General features: G+C 39.5%; 2 non-coding genes across 2 annotated transcripts; both read right to left on the reverse strand.

Moving 5' to 3' along the window:
- Positions 1 to 10,315: 10,315 nt before the first annotated feature.
- TRNAI-AAU (transfer RNA isoleucine (anticodon AAU)) lies at positions 10,316 to 10,389 on the reverse strand. Its single transcript has one exon. It is a non-coding gene; the product is annotated as a tRNA-Ile (tRNA).
- Positions 10,390 to 12,359: 1,970 nt separating this feature from the next.
- TRNAI-AAU (transfer RNA isoleucine (anticodon AAU)) lies at positions 12,360 to 12,433 on the reverse strand. Its single transcript has one exon. It is a non-coding gene; the product is annotated as a tRNA-Ile (tRNA).
- Between the last annotated feature and the right edge of the window lie 5,308 nt (positions 12,434 to 17,741).

Genomic DNA, 17,741 nt, shown 5'->3' on the forward strand with positions numbered 1-17,741 from the left:
TTTATATTATGAGCAATATGTTGCCACCAACCACTCTAATTTGTCACGTGATGAGCCAGTAAATTACGCCATTGCTTGGATTAGTTTTTGCCTGCATTACAATTAGTGATAGACTTAGCTGTCAATATTTACAGTTATATCGAATTCCAGTTGCCCAAAGCTTCTTAAAAAACGCTTAGAAACTGAAATCTCTGGCCATACAATAGATTATATTTCTTTTTTGCTTCAAGTTGCTTGGATTAGTTTTGCCTGCATTACAATTAGTGATAGACTTAGCTGTCAATATTTACAGTTATATCGAATTCCAGTTGCCCAAAACTTCTTAAAAAACGCTTAGAAACTGAAATCTCTGGCCATACAATAGATTATATTTCTATTTTGCTTCAATTCGTTACTCTGTCATACTTTAAGGTTAACGACGATGTAACATGGCCACTCTCTTACTCTAACCAAGTTATTTCAAGTTTGTAAATTAATTTTACACATTGGATGGATAAAACCTATGGGTCTTTTTCCAAAACTCACTGGATGTGAACAGAAAGCCAAAGGAATGGCCAGCATGGGGGTCGAACCCGCAACCTTGGCGTTATTAGCACCATGCTCTAACCGATTGAGCTAACCGGCCACTTTTGCCCCATATCTACTCTCTTTTAATGAACTTGCTCTAATTTTGAGCCAGCTACTGACCTCTCAAAGCTTGATCTGTCCACAGTGAAAGGTAAAATACGTTGAAAGTTGACTAATTCTTAGAGAGCCCATCAAAAGCATAGGAACCAATCTTAAATGAGAATTGAAAGCTTTTTTTATATTATGAGCAATATGTTGCCACCAACCACTCTAACTTGTCATGTGATGAGCCAGTAAATTATGCCATTGCTTGGATTAGTTTTTGCCTGCATTACAATTAGTGATAGACTTAGTTGTCAATATTTACAGTTATATCGAATTCCAGTTGCCCAAAACTTCTTCAAAAACGCTTAATAACTGAAATCTCTGGCCATACAATAGATTATATTTCTATTTTGCTTCAAGTTGCTTGGATTAGTTTTGCCTGCATTACAATTAGTGATAGACTTAGCTTTCAATATTTACAGTTATATCGAATTCCAGTTGCCCAAAACTTCTTAAAAAACGCTTAGAAACTGAAATCTCTGGCAATACAATAGATTATATTTCTATTTTGCTTCAATTCATTACTCTGTCATTCTTTAAGGTTAACGACGATGTAACATGGCCACTCTCTTACTCTAACCAAGTTAATTCAAGTTTGTAAATTAATTTTACACATTGGATGGATAAAACCTACGGATCTTTTTCCAAAAGTCACTGGATGTGAACAGAAAGCCAAAGGAATGGCCAGCACGGGGGTTGAACCCGCAACCTTGGCGTTACTAGCACCACGCTCTAACCGATTGAGCTAACCAGCCACTTTTGCCCCATATCTACTCTCTTTTAATGAACTTGCTCTAATTTTGAGCCAGCTACTGACCTCTCAAAGCTTGATCTGTCCACAGTGAAAGGTAGAATACGTTGAAAGTTGACTAATTCTTAGAGAGCCCATCAAAAGCATAGGAACCAATCTTAAATGAGAATTGACAAGCTTTTTTTATATTATGAGCAATATGTTGCCACCAACCACTCTAACTTGTCACGTGATGAGCCAGTAAATTACGCCATTGGTTGGATTAGTTTTTGCCTGCATTACAATTAGTGATAGACTTAGCTGTCAATATTTACAGTTATATCGAATTCCAGTTGCCCAAAACTTCTTAAAAAACGCTTAGAAACTGAAATCTCTGGCCATACAATAGATTATATTTCTATTTTGCTTCAAGTTGCTTGGATTAGTTTTGCCTGCATTACAATTAGTGATAGACTTAGCTGTCAATATTTACAGTTATATCGAATTCCAGTTGCCCAAAACTTCTTAAAAAACGCTTAGAAACTGAAATCTCTGGCCATACAATAGATTATATTTCTATTTTGCTTCAATTCGTTACTCTGTCATACTTTAAGGTTAACGACGATGTAACATGGCCACTCTCTTACTCTAACCAAGTTATTTCAAGTTTGTAAATTAATTTTACACATTGGATGGATAAAACCTATGGGTCTTTTTCCAAAACTCACTGGATGTGAACAGAAAGCCAAAGGAATGGCCAGCATGGGGGTCGAACCCGCAACCTTGGCGTTATTAGCACCATGCTCTAACCGATTGAGCTAACCGGCCACTTTTGCCCCATATCTACTCTCTTTTAATGAACTTGCTCTAATTTTGAGCCAGCTACTGACCTCTCAAAGCTTGATCTGTCCACAGTGAAAGGTAAAATACGTTGAAAGTTGACTAATTCTTAGAGAGCCCATCAAAAGCATAGGAACCAATCTTAAATGAGAATTGAAAGCTTTTTTTATATTATGAGCAATATGTTGCCACCAACCACTCTAACTTGTCATGTGATGAGCCAGTAAATTATGCCATTGCTTGGATTAGTTTTTGCCTGCATTACAATTAGTGATAGACTTAGTTGTCAATATTTACAGTTATATCGAATTCCAGTTGCCCAAAACTTCTTCAAAAACGCTTAATAACTGAAATCTCTGGCCATACAATAGATTATATTTCTATTTTGCTTCAAGTTGCTTGGATTAGTTTTGCCTGCATTACAATTAGTGATAGACTTAGCTTTCAATATTTACAGTTATATCGAATTCCAGTTGCCCAAAACTTCTTAAAAAACGCTTAGAAACTGAAATCTCTGGCAATACAATAGATTATATTTCTATTTTGCTTCAATTCATTACTCTGTCATTCTTTAAGGTTAACGACGATGTAACATGGCCACTCTCTTACTCTAACCAAGTTAATTCAAGTTTGTAAATTAATTTTACACATTGGATGGATAAAACCTACGGATCTTTTTCCAAAAGTCACTGGATGTGAACAGAAAGCCAAAGGAATGGCCAGCACGGGGGTTGAACCCGCAACCTTGGCGTTACTAGCACCACGCTCTAACCGATTGAGCTAACCAGCCACTTTTACCCCATATCTACTCTCTTTTAATGAACTTGCTCTAATTTTGAGCCAGCTACTGACCTCTCAAAGCTTGATCTGTCCACAGTGAAAGGTAGAATACGTTGAAAGTTGACTAATTCTTAGAGAGCCCATCAAAAGCATAGGAACCAATCTTAAATGAGAATTGACAAGCTTTTTTTATATTATGAGCAATATGTTGCCACCAACCACTCTAACTTGTCACGTGATGAGCCAGTAAATTACGCCATTGGTTGGATTAGTTTTTGCCTGCATTACAATTAGTGATAGACTTAGCTGTCAATATTTACAGTTATATCGAATTCCAGTTGCCCAAAACTTCTTAAAAAACGCTTAGAAACTGAAATCTCTGGCCATACAATAGATTATATTTCTATTTTGCTTCAAGTTGCTTGGATTAGTTTTGCCTGCATTACAATTAGTGATAGACTTAGCTGTTAATATTTACAGTTATATCGTATTCCAGTTGCAGAAAACGTCTTAAAAAATGCTTAGAAACTGAAATCTCTGGCCATACAATAGATTATATTTCTATTTTGCTTCAATTCGTTACTCTGTCATACTTTAAGGGTAACGACGATGTAACATGGCCACTCTCTTACTCTAACCAAGTTATTTCAAGTTTGTAAATTAATTTTACACATTGGATGGATAAAACCTACGGATCTTTTTCCAAAAGTCACTGGATGTGTACAGAAAGCCACAGTGAAAGCGGCCACTTTTGCCCCATATCTACTCTCTTTTAATGAACTTGCTCTAATTTTGCGCCTGCTACTGACCTCTCAAAGCTTGATCTGTCCACAGTGAAAGGTAAAATATGTTGGAAGTTGACTAATTCTTAGAGAGCCCATCAAAAGCATAGGAACCAATCTTAAATGAGAATTGACAAGCTTTTTTTATATTATGAGCAATATGTTGCCACCAACCACTCTAACTTGTCACGTGATGAGCCAGTAAATTACGCCATTGCTTGGATTAGTTTTTGCCTGCATTACAATTAGTGATAGACTTAGCTGTCAATATTTACAGTTATATCGAATTCCAGTTGCCCAAAACTTCTTAAAAAACGCTTAGAAACTGAAATCTCTGGCCGTACAATAGATTATATTTCTATTTTGCTTCAATTCGTTACTCTGTCATACTTTAAGGTTAACGACGATGTAACATGGCCACTCTCTTACTCTAACCAAGTTATTTCAAGTTTGTAAATTAATTTTACACATTGGATGGATAAAACCTATGGATCTTTTTCCAAAAGTCACTGGATGTGAACAGAAAGCCAAAGGAATGGCCAGCACGGGGGTCGAACCTGCAATCTTGGCGTTATTAGCACCACGCTCTAACCGATTGAGCTAACCGGCCACTTTTGCCCCATATTTACTCTCTTTTAATGAACCTGCTCTAATTTTGAGCCAGCTACTGACCTCTCAAAGCTTGATCTGTCCACAGTGAAAGGTAAAATACGTTGAAAGTTGACTAATTCTTAGAGAGCCCATCAAAAGCATAAGAACCAATCTTAAATAAGAATTGACAAGCTTTTTTTATATTATGAGCAATATGTTGCCACCAACCACTCTAATTTGTCACGTGATGAGCCAGTAAATTACGCCATTGCTTGGATTAGTTTTTGCCTGCATTACAATTAGTGATAGACTTAGCTGTCAATATTTACAGTTATATCGAATTCCAGTTGCCCAAAGCTTCTTAAAAAACGCTTAGAAACTGAAATCTCTGGCCATACAATAGATTATATTTCTATTTTGCTTCAAGTTGCTTGGATTAGTTTTGCCTGCATTACAATTAGTGATAGACTTAGCTGTCAATATTTACAGTTATATCGAATTCCAGTTGCCCAAAACTTCTTAAAAAACGCTTAGAAACTGAAATCTCTGGCCATACAATAGATTATATTTCTATTTTGCTTCAATTCGTTACTCTGTCATACTTTAAGGTTAACGACGATGTAACATGGCCACTCTCTTACTCTAACCAAGTTATTTCAAGTTTGTAAATTAATTTTACACATTGGATGGATAAAACCTATTAGTCTTTTTCCAAAACTCACTGGATGTGAACAGAAAGCCAAAGGAATGGCCAGCATGGGGGTCGAACCCGCAACCTTGGCGTTATTAGCACCATGCTCTAACCGATTGAGCTAACCGGCCACTTTTGCCCCATATCTACTCTCTTTTAATGAACTTGCTCTAATTTTGAGCCAGCTACTGACCTCTCAAAGCTTGATCTGTCCACAGTGAAAGGTAAAATACGTTGAAAGTTGACTAATTCTTAGAGAGCCCATCAAAAGCATAGGAACCAATCTTAAATGAGAATTGAAAGCTTTTTTTATATTATGAGCAATATGTTGCCACCAACCACTCTAACTTGTCATGTGATGAGCCAGTAAATTATGCCATTGCTTGGATTAGTTTTTGCCTGCATTACAATTAGTGATAGACTTAGTTGTCAATATTTACAGTTATATCGAATTCCAGTTGCCCAAAACTTCTTCAAAAACGCTTAATAACTGAAATCTCTGGCCATACAATAGATTATATTTCTATTTTGCTTCAAGTTGCTTGGATTAGTTTTGCCTGCATTACAATTAGTGATAGACTTAGCTTTCAATATTTACAGTTATATCGAATTCCAGTTGCCCAAAACTTCTTAAAAAACGCTTAGAAACTGAAATCTCTGGCAATACAATAGATTATATTTCTATTTTGCTTCAATTCATTACTCTGTCATTCTTTAAGGTTAACGACGATGTAACATGGCCACTCTCTTACTCTAACCAAGTTAATTCAAGTTTGTAAATTAATTTTACACATTGGATGGATAAAACCTACGAATCTTTTTCCAATAGTCACTGGATGTGAACAGAAAGCCAAAGGAATGGCCAGCACTGGGGTCGAACCCGCAACCTTGGCGTTATTAGCACCACGCTCTAACCGATTGAGCTAACCGACCACTTTTGCCCCATATCTACTCTCTTTTAATGAACTTGCTCTAATTTTGAGCCAGCTACTGACCCCTCAAAGCTTGATCTGTCCACAGTGAGAGGTAAAATACGTTGAAAGTTGACTAATTCTTAGAGAGCCCATCAAAAGCATAGGAACCAACCTTAAATGAGAATTGACAAGCTTTTTTTATATTATGAGCAATATGTTGCCACCAACCACTCTAACTTGTCACGTGATGAGCCAGTAAATTACGCCATTGGTTGGATTAGTTTTTGCCTGCATTACAATTAGTGATAGACTTAGCTGTCAATATTTACAGTTATATCGAATTCCAGTTGCCCAAAACTTCTTAAAAAACGCTTAGAAACTGAAATCTCTGGCCATACAATAGATTATATTTCTATTTTGCTTCAAGTTGCTTGGATTAGTTTTGCCTGCATTACAATTAGTGATAGACTTAGCTGTTAATATTTACAGTTATATCGTATTCCAGTTGCAGAAAACTTCTTAAAAAATGCTTAGAAACTGAAATCTCTGGCCATACAATAGATTATATTTCTATTTTGCTTCAATTCGTTACTCTGTCATACTTTAAGGGTAACGACGATGTAACATGGCCACTCTCTTACTCTAACCAAGTTATTTCAAGTTTGTAAATTAATTTTACACATTGGATGGATAAAACCTACGGATCTTTTTCCAAAAGTCACTGGATGTGTACAGAAAGCCACAGTGAAAGCGGCCACTTTTGCCCCATATCTACTCTCTTTTAATGAACTTGCTCTAATTTTGCGCCTGCTACTGACCTCTCAAAGCTTGATCTGTCCACAGTGAAAGGTAAAATATGTTGGAAGTTGACTAATTCTTAGAGAGCCCATCAAAAGCATAGGAACCAATCTTAAATGAGAATTGACAAGCTTTTTTTATATTATGAGCAATATGTTGCCACCAACCACTCTAACTTGTCACGTGATGAGCCAGTAAATTACGCCATTGCTTGGATTAGTTTTTGCCTGCATTACAATTAGTGATAGACTTAGCTGTCAATATTTACAGTTATATCGAATTCCAGTTGCCCAAAACTTCTTAAAAAACGCTTAGAAACTGAAATCTCTGGCCGTACAATAGATTATATTTCTATTTTGCTTCAATTCGTTACTCTGTCATACTTTAAGGTTAACGACGATGTAACATGGCCACTCTCTTACTCTAACCAAGTTATTTCAAGTTTGTAAATTAATTTTACACATTGGATGGATAAAACCTATGGATCTTTTTCCAAAAGTCACTGGATGTGAACAGAAAGCCAAAGGAATGGCCAGCACGGGGGTCGAACCTGCAATCTTGGCGTTATTAGCACCACGCTCTAACCGATTGAGCTAACCGGCCACTTTTGCCCCATATTTACTCTCTTTTAATGAACCTGCTCTAATTTTGAGCCAGCTACTGACCTCTCAAAGCTTGATCTGTCCACAGTGAAAGGTAAAATACGTTGAAAGTTGACTAATTCTTAGAGAGCCCATCAAAAGCATAAGAACCAATCTTAAATAAGAATTGACAAGCTTTTTTTATATTATGAGCAATATGTTGCCACCAACCACTCTAACTTGTCACGTGATGAGCCAGTAAATAACGCCATTGCTTGGATTAGTTTTTGCCTGCATTACAATTAGTGATAGACTTAGCTGTCAATATTTACAGTTATATCGAATTCCAGTTGCCCAAAACTTCTTAAAAAACGCTTAGACACTGAAATCTCTGGCCATACAATAGATTATATTTCTATTTTGCTTCAAGTCTCTTGGATTAGTTTTGCCTGCATTACAATTAGTGATAGACTTAGCTGTCAATATTTACAGTTATATCGAATTCCAGTTGCCCAAAACTTCTTAAAAAACGCTTAGAAACTGAAATCTCTGGCCATACAATAGATTATATTTCTATTTTGCTTCAATTCGTTACTCTGTCATACTTTAAGGTTAACGACGATGTAACATGGCCACTCTCTTACTCTAACCAAGCTATTTCAAGTTTGTAAATTAATTTTACACATTGGATGGATAAAACCTACGGATCTTTTTCCAAAACTCACTGGATGTAAACAGAAAGCCAAATAAATGGCCAGCACGGGGGTCGAACCCGCAACCTTGGCGTTATTAGCACCGCGCTCTAACCGATTAAGCTAACCGGCCACTTTTGCCCCTTTTCTACTCTCTTTTAATGAACTTGCTCTAATTTTGAGCCAGCTACTGACCTCTTAAAGCTTGATCTGTCCACAGTGAAAGGTAAAATACGTTAAAAGTTGACTAATTCTTAGAGAGCTCATTAAAAGCATAGGAACCAATCTTAAATGAGAATTGACAAGCTTTTTTTATATTATGAGCAATATGTTGCCACCAACCACTCTAACTTGTCACGTGATGAGCCAGTAAATTATGCCATTGCTTGGATTAGTTTTTGCCTGCATTACAATTAGTGATAGACTTAGCTGTCAATATTTACAGTTATATCGAATTCCAGTTGCCCAAAACTTTTTAAAAAACGCTTAGAAACTGAAATCTCTGGCCATACAATAGATTATATTTCTATTTTGCTTCAAGTTGCTTGGATTAGTTTTGCATGCATTACAATTAGTGATAGACTTAGCTGTTAATATTTACAGTTATATCGTATTCCAGTTGCCCAAAACTTTTTAAAAAACGCTTAGAAACTGAAATCTCTGGCCATACAATAGATTATATTTCTATTTTGCTTCAATTCTTTACTCTGTCATACTTTAAGGTTAACGACGATGTAACATGGCCACTCTCTTACTCTAACCAAGTTATTTCAAGTTTGTAAATTAATTTTACACATTGGATGGATAAAACCTACGGATCTTTTTCCAAAAGTCACTGGATGTGAACAGAAAGCCACAGTGAAAGCGGCCACTTTTGTTCCATATCTACTCTCTTTTAATGAACTTGCTCTAATTTTGAGCAAGCTACTGACCTCTCAAAGCTTGATCTGTCCACAGTGAAAGGTAAAATACGTTGAAAGTTGACTAATTCTTAGAGAGCACATCAAAAGCATAGGAACCAATCTTAAATGAGAATTGACAAGCTTTTTTTATATTATGAGCAATATGTTGCCACCAACCACTCTAACTTGTCACGTGATGAGCCAGTAAATTACGCCATTGCTTGGATTAGTTTTTGCCTGCATTACAATTAGTGAGAGACTTAGCTGTCAATATTTACAGTTATATCGAATTCCAGTTGCCCAAAACTTCTTAAAAAACGCTTAGAAACTGAAATCTCTGGCCATACAATAGATTATATTTCTATTTTGCTTCAATTCGTTACTCTGTCATACTTTAAGGTTAACGACGATGTAACATGGCCACTTTCTTACTCTAACCAAGTTATTTCAAGTTTGTAAATTAATTTTACACATTGGATGGATAAAACCTACGGATCATTTTCCAAAAGTCACTGGATGTGAACAGAAAGCCAAAGGAATGGCAAGCATGGGGGTCGAACCCGCAACCTTGGCGTTATTAGCACCACGCTCTAACCGATTGAGCTAACCGGCCACTTTTGCCCCATATCTACTCTCTTTTAATGAACTTGCTCTAATTTTGAGCCAGCTACTGACATCTCAAAGCTTGATCTGTCCACAGTGAAATGTAAAATACGTTGAAAGTTGACTAATTCTTAGAGAGCCCATCAAAAGCATAGGAACCAATCTTAAATGAGAATTGACAAGCTTTTTTTATATTATGAGCAATATGTTGCCACCAACCACTCTAACTTGTCACGTGATGAGCCAGTAAATTACGCCATTGCTTGGATTAGTTTTTGCCTGCATTACAATTAGTGATAGACTTAGCTGTCAATATTTACAGTTATATCGAATTCCAGTTGCCCAAAACTTCTTAAAAAACGCTTAGACACTGAAAATTCTGGCCATACAATAGATTATATTTCTATTTTGCTTCAAGTCGCTTGGATTAGTTTTGCCTGCATTACAATTAGTGATAGACTTAGCTGTCAATATTTACAGTTATATCGAATTCCAGCTGCCCAAAACTTCTTAAAAAACGCTTAGAAACTGAAATCTCTGGCCATACAATATATTATATTTCTATTTTGCTTCAATTCGTTACTCTGTCATACTTTAAGGTTAACGACGATGTAACATGGCCACTCTCTTACTCTAACCAAGCTATTTCAAGTTTGTAAATTAATTTTACACATTGGATGGATAAAACCTACGGATCTTTTTCCAAAAGTCACTGGATGTAAACAGAAAGCCAAATGAATGGCCAGCACGGGGGTCGAACCCGCAACCTTGGCGTTATTAGCACCACGCTCTAACCGATTGAGCTAACCGGCCACTTTTACCCAATATCAACTCTCGTTTAATGAACTTGCTCTAATTTTGAGCCAGCTACTGACCTCTCAAAGCTTGATCTGTCCACAGTGAAAGGTAAAATACGTTGAAAGTTGACTAATTCTTAGAGAGCCCATCAAAAGCATAGGAACCAATCTTAAATGAGAATTGACAAGCTTTTTTTATATTATGAGCAATATGTTGCCACCAACCACTCTAACTTGTCACGTGGTGAGCCAGTAAATTACGCCATTGCTTGGATTAGTTTTTGCCTGCATTACAATTAGTGATAGACTTAGCTGTCAATATTTACAGTTATATCGAATTCCCGTTGCCCAAAACTTCTTAAAAAACGCTTAGAAACTGAAATCTCTGGCCATACAATAGATTATATTTCTATTTTGCTTCAATTCGTTACTCTGTCATACTTTAAGGTTAACGACGATGTAACATGGCCACTCTCTTGCTCTAACCAAGTTATTTCAAGTTTGTAAATTAATTTTACACATTGGATGGATAAAACCTACGAATCTTTTTCCAATAGTCACTGGATGTGAACAGAAAGCCAAAGGAATGGCCAGCACTGGGGTCGAACCCGCAACCTTGGCGTTATTAGCACCACGCTCTAACCGATTGAGCTAACCGACCACTTTTGCCCCATATCTACTCTCTTTTAATGAACTTGCTCTAATTTTGAGCCAGCTACTGACCCCTCAAAGCTTGATCTGTCCACAGTGAGAGGTAAAATACGTTGAAAGTTGACTAATTCTTAGAGAGCCCATCAAAAGCATAGGAACCAATCTTAAATGAGAATTGACAAGCTTTTTTTATATTATGAGCAATATGTTGCCACCAACCACTCTAACTTGTCACGTGATGAGCCAGTAAATTACGCCATTGCTTGGATTAGTTTTTGCCTGCATTACAATTAGTGATAGACTTAGCTGTCAATATTTACAGTTATATCGAATTCCAGTTGCCCAAAACTTCTTAAAAAACGCTTAGAAACTGAAATCTCTGGCCATACAATAGATTATATTTCTATTTTGCTTCAAGTCGCTTGGATTAGTTTTGCCTGCATTACAATTAGTGATAGACTTAGCTGTCAATAGTTACATTTATATCGAATTCCAGTTGCCCAAAACTTTTTAAAAAATGCGTAGAAACTGAAATCTCTGGCCATACAATAGATTATATTTCTATTTTGCTTCAATTCGTTACTCTGTCATACTTTAAGGTTAACGATGATGTAACATGGCCACTCTCTTACTCTAACCAAGTTATTTCAAGTTTGTAAATTAATTTCACACATTGGATGGATAAAACCAACGGATCTTTTTCCAAAAGTCACTGGATGTGAACAGAAAGCCAAGGGAATGGCCAGCACGGGGGTCGAACCCACAACCTTGGCGTTATTAGCACTACGCTCTAACCTATTGAGCTAACCAGCCAATTTTGCCCCATATCTACTCTCTTTTAATGAACTTGCTCTAATTTTGAGCCAGCTACTGACCTCTCAAAGCTTGATCTGTCCACAGTGAAAGGTAAAATACGTTGAAAGTTGACTAATTCTTAGAGTGCCCATTAAAATCATAGGAACCAATCTTAAATGAGAATTGACAAGCTTTTTTTATATTATGAGCAATATGTTGCCACCAACCACTCTAACTTGTCACGTGATGAGCCAGTAAATTACGCCATTGCTTGGATTAGTTTTTGCCTGCATTACAATTAGTGATAGACTTAGCTGTCAATATTTACAGTTATATCTCTGGCCATACAATAAATTATATTTCTATTTTGCTTCAATTCGTTACTCTGTCATACTTCAAGGTTAACGACGATGTAACATGGCCACTCTCTTACTCTAACCAAGTTATTTCAAGTTTGTAAATTAATTTTACACATTGGATGGATAAAACCTACGTATCTTTTTCCAAAAGTCACTGGATGTGAACAGAAAGCCAAAGGAATGGCCAGCACGGGGGTCGAACCCGCAACCTTGGCGTTATTAGCACCACGCTCTAACCGATTGAGCTAACCAGCCACTTTTGCCCAATAGCTACTCTCTTTTAATGAACTTGCTCTAATTTTGAGCCAGCTACTGACCTCTCAAAGCTTGATCTGTCCACAGTGGAAGGTAAAATACGTTGAAAGTTGACTAATTCTTAGAGAGCCCATCAAAAGCATAGGAACCAATCTTAAATGAGAATTGACAAGCTTTTTTTATATTATGAGCAATATGTTGCCACCAACCACTCTAACTTGTCACGTGATGAGCCAGTAAATTACGCCATTGCTCTGATTAGTTTTTGCCTGCATTACAATTAGTGATAGACTTAGCTGTCAATATTTACAGTTATATCGAATTCCAGTTGCCCAAAACTTCTTAAAAAACGCTTAGAAACTGAAATCTCTGGGGGCGTGGCTTGAGCTTGATGGCAGGCGGACGCTTTCTCTAAGAGCTCCGCAGGCTGAGGCGGCAGATTACAAATTACAACTCATCAGGCACCTCCAAACATGCCTGTAAAGAAAGGCACAGACACACCAAGCAGACCACCAGCGCTGAGGAGTGGCAGCACAGCGGTGGATCACTTTTTCAGAAGTGGGAAGCTGTCCCCGGGTCCCAGGCCTGCTCCTGTCATGGCACCCGCGACCACGAGGCAGACGCTGGCAGCAGGAGGAATTAGCAGAGGACACGGTGTGGAAGCGGCGGGGGAGACTCACATCACAGAGGTACAGAGCGGTGTCAGTGCAGCTCTGACAGGATCAAGGTCTCCACGTGTTTTCCAGACACCAGCGGTGCAGGGGAATACAGGAGGAGAGCCCGCTGTGAGACATATACAGGAGGAGGGAGGAGGGGGAATTCCAACCTCACAGCAAAGATCAGGAGGTCAGGCTGATGCAGAGAACAGGAGCGTGGGTGCTGAGGGAATTAACCCTGTAAGCACAGACAGCATGAACTCTCAAGGGATATCAGGTTCCCAGGAAAACTCATCCCCAAAACAATCAGGGGAAGCAAACTGGAGGCCAAATCACACATATAGTTAACCCTGGCTGTCTCTCTGCAGAAACAGATCGCATATTGCAATTACTGTCAGCTCTCCCTACCAAATATGATCTAGACATACTAGTGACCAAAATGGAGGCGGCACATGAAAGGGCCCTGTCTATTGTGAAAGGGGACATTGACGCTCTGGATACACGCACAACAGCAGTGGAAAAAGACGTATTTACATTATTTGAAAGAGTTAACACACTGGAGCAAGATCTCTCCAATTCCAGAACACACCTGCAAAATGTCGCCATTCTATTAGATGACCAAGAGAATAGAGGAAGGCGGAATAATATCCGATTGAAAGGAATTCCAGAAGTGATAACAGCCAATGCCCTGCTCAAGTCTGTAACTCTAATATTCAACAAGGTGATGGGGGCTGCTGAGGATACCACCTATGTGATTGATAGGGTCCACAGAGTGTTCCGCCAAGGCCCGGGGGATACTGCCCAACCAAGAGATGTTCTGTGCAGACTACATTACTACACCGATAAAGAAGCCATACTGAGAAATGCATGGACCTATGGAACTGTCTCATATGAAGGGTCTGAAGTCAAGCTCTTTCCTGACATATCATCCAGAACCCTGTACATGAGACGCCAACTTATGCCAATTTTGCAAAAGATCAAAGATAAAGGAGCATCCTACAGATGGGGACATCCATTTCACCTAATAGTTCGCCACAAAGGGGACCAATTCCTGCTGAAGCGTCCAGAGGAAGTGGAAAGTCTCTTCCAATTTCTTGATACGCCTGCGGTGGAAATTCCTAACTGGCTACTGATGGACAGACCTGCCGGGTTACCCCAAAGAAAAAGAGGAAGTAGACGTCTGCCTGCGAGATATCAGAAAAGTTCCAGGGACTTCGTGCCGATCGGTTATTGTTCCCAGGAGGAGCCAGATTGATGACTCGGGTTTGATTATGGTTTTTTGTCTCATGGTGGGAGGAGTGGGAGATAGGCCATATTTTTAGGCCTGGTGTGGTCATCATAATATTGTATTAAGGTCTTGCGAAATGTCCTGAAGTATTCATGCTTTTTGCTCTCTTTTTTTTTTTTTTCTCTTCCCCCCCCCCCTTCTCTCTCCCCCCCTCCTCTCCATGTGGGATATAAGGACCCTTGAATTGTTAAGTTTTGAGGATAGTCTGGAAATTTTGGTAGTCATCTAAGTTCTGTGCCTCTCACCGCCCTGTCCCAGTATGGGGGGGTGAGATGTGGGTTTGTAGTTTAAAATAGCAATGTCATTTTTGCCTAGAGCCTGTTCAGCTTCTGCCCTTGGTCTTCCACGCACCCCAAGGGTGGTTCTCCCGTTAGGAGGGCACCAGGTCTCCGAAAGTTTCAGTGAGACTGTATAGTTTTAGAGTGTATAATTGTACTGGTCGTTCTTTTAGGCCAGCTGGTACGGTCTATAATTATATTTTGTCTAACTCTTAACGTACTCTTTCTCTAACTCATTATCCTTTTCTCCTTCTTGGTTTCTTTCTTTCTTCTGCGTTTTTTTCTCTCTGTAGGGTCTGAACCCTTCTCTCTCCTTCCTGACTTTTCTGACCCCCTCTTCCCTTCCATCCCCTATCCCACTCTCTCATATCCCGTCCTCTCCTGTAGGGGGTACACCACAGTTCTTGACATAACTATGCACAGATCAGGGGTCTCGGAAGTGAAATATGGGACACTAAATGTAAAAGGACTACATAGCCCGGGTAAGAGGTCTATCCTGGCAAACTCGTTAAAAAAAAAATGGGGTCCAAGTTGCCTTTCTGCAGGAAACGCATTTATGCAAACATAAACCATTCAAACTAACATCACGCTGGTTCCCTGAGGCATACCATAGCTTCTCACCAGACCCGAAGTCCCGAGGAACTAGCATCCTCATCGCTCGCGCAATTCCCTGGGAGTTCATGGACTCTCGCAGTGATGACATGGGCAGACTATTAATGGTGAAGGGCAGGATCGCCAGGCATATTTACACTCTGGTATCCATATACCTTCCCAATATAGGGCAGATTGACACCCTGGCGGGATTTCTGGAGTCAATGGAGGACTTCGTGGAGGGGACACTCATACTAGGGGGGGATCTCAATATTGCTCTAAACCCAGCGCAGGACACTTCGACAGGCACTTCGGCACATCCTACATCAGCTCTCCGCAGGCTGCGGTGCATGTTACATGAACAGCAGCTTGTGGATACATGGAGACTTCTGCACACGTCCGATAAAGACTACTCTTTCTATTCAAATGCACATGGAGTGTACTCCAGACTGGATTACTTTTTTGTGAAACACAAAGACCTTGAAAGGATCTCTAAAGCCCAGATAGACAACATAACCTTCTCTGACCACGCACTCTGCACAGTGTCGGTCTTGTTGCAGTCCCCGATTCCACAGCAGTGGCAGTGGAAGCTGAACACTTCCTTGCTGGAGGACCCGAGAAGCCTGCAGATGGTACAGAATTCTTTGACAGAATACTTTACAATGAATGCGGGTGGGGACACTTCACCAACAACGGTTTGGGAGGCTCACAAGTGCGTCATTAGGAGGGTGCTCATACAGCAAGGGGCAAGGAGAAAGAGGGAAAGGGAATTGGAGGTTAACAGGTTGCTCACACAGCTGAGAGATCTGGAGACACAACATAAGCAGATGCCCTCAGCAGAGTTGGGGGGATCCTTATTTAAAGTTCGGGATGAATTGCGGAAATTACTTAACAACAAGGCAAAGGGGGTCCTTAATAGATGCCGTAGACACTTCTATGAATACGGGAACAAGTGCAGCAGGACTTTAGCGAGAGCACTCAGACAACAACAGGCGACAACCTTTATATCAAAAATATCCCCATCACATCCCCAGGGTTCAATATTACACTCTTCGGTAGAAATAGCGGAGGCGTTCCAAAAATTCTATGAGTCCTTATATAATCTAGAGACAAATGACCCTGCGAAGTCAAAATCATCTTTTGAAAGAAAAATTTCAGAGTACCTCAGAGAAGCAAAAATGCCGAGGTTGGAAGATTCTGACATAGCTATGTTGGAAACTCCAATCTCAAAGCAAGAACTGGTGGACGCAATTACATCATCAAAACCGGGAAAAGCCCCAGGGCCGGATGGCCTTCCCCTGATTTACTATAAAAAATTTACAGAGATGATATCTCCACACCTCCTGTCAGCATTTAATTCCAGGGCCTCGGAGGGCTCAACCCCTAATGCAGATTCGTTGAGAGCACATATTACGGTATTACCAAAAATAGGGAAAGATCCAACACAATGCGCCAGTTATCGCCCGATATCCCTGCTGAATGTGGACACAAAATTATTTGCCAAGATCTTAGCGAACAGGTTGGCTCCTTTTCTTTCTTCAATAATTCATCCAGATCAGGCGGGCTTCATGGCGGGCCGTGAGGCACGGGATAATACTGTTAAGGCCATTAATCTGATACATAAAGCTAAAATGGGGGGTCTACCGTCTATGCTTCTGTCAACAGATGCCGAAAAGGCTTTCGACAGAGTAGACTGGACCTTTATGGAAGCCACGCTCGGTTGTCTTGGGTTGGGACGCGGCATGATGAATTGGATCATGTCTTTATACTCGGTACCCTCGGCAAGAGTCCGGGTAAATGGGATTCTGTCCGACCCATTTAAAATATCTAACGGCACCCGGCAAGGATGCCCATTGTCTCCGCTAATCTTCATCCTGACGCTAGAACCCTTCCTCAGACATGTACGAGCCAATTCTGATATTACAGGGATTGGGGTTGGCCAGGCAACACATAAAGTAGCTGCATATGCGGATGATCTTCTGTTTTTCGTTTCGGCACCAAGGATTTTGCTCCCAAACTTAATGAGGGAGTTTCTGAAATTCTCCAGCCTATCAAACTTTAAGATAAATTTCACAAAATCTGAGGCGCTCAACATAAATCTTACTTTTAAAGAAGTGGAAGAGTTGAAAACATCGTTTAGTTTTCGATGGGCAGCCCAATCCCTAAATTACCTGGGGGTACGTCTGACCAGTGACTTGGGTCTACTTTACTCACAGAACTTCCCATCTCTGTTATCTAGTATCAGGAAAGACTGTGACAGATGGGGGAAATTATTATTCTCCTGGTTTGGCAGATGCCAGATATATAAAATAAATGTCCTACCCAGAATTCTTTACCTGTTACAGGCGCTCCCAATCAAAATACCGTCTGGATTCTTCAAATCTCTGGAATCCATTCAGTCTTCGTTCATTTGGGGAGGTAAATCGGCACGCATAAAAAGAGCTATCTTACACAGGACCAAGGGGGGTGGGGGGATTGGGTTGCCAGATATAAGA

Source organism: Anomaloglossus baeobatrachus, chromosome 4 (assembly GCF_048569485.1).
Source record: "Anomaloglossus baeobatrachus isolate aAnoBae1 chromosome 4, aAnoBae1.hap1, whole genome shotgun sequence".
Taxonomy (NCBI): domain Eukaryota; kingdom Metazoa; phylum Chordata; class Amphibia; order Anura; family Aromobatidae; genus Anomaloglossus; species Anomaloglossus baeobatrachus.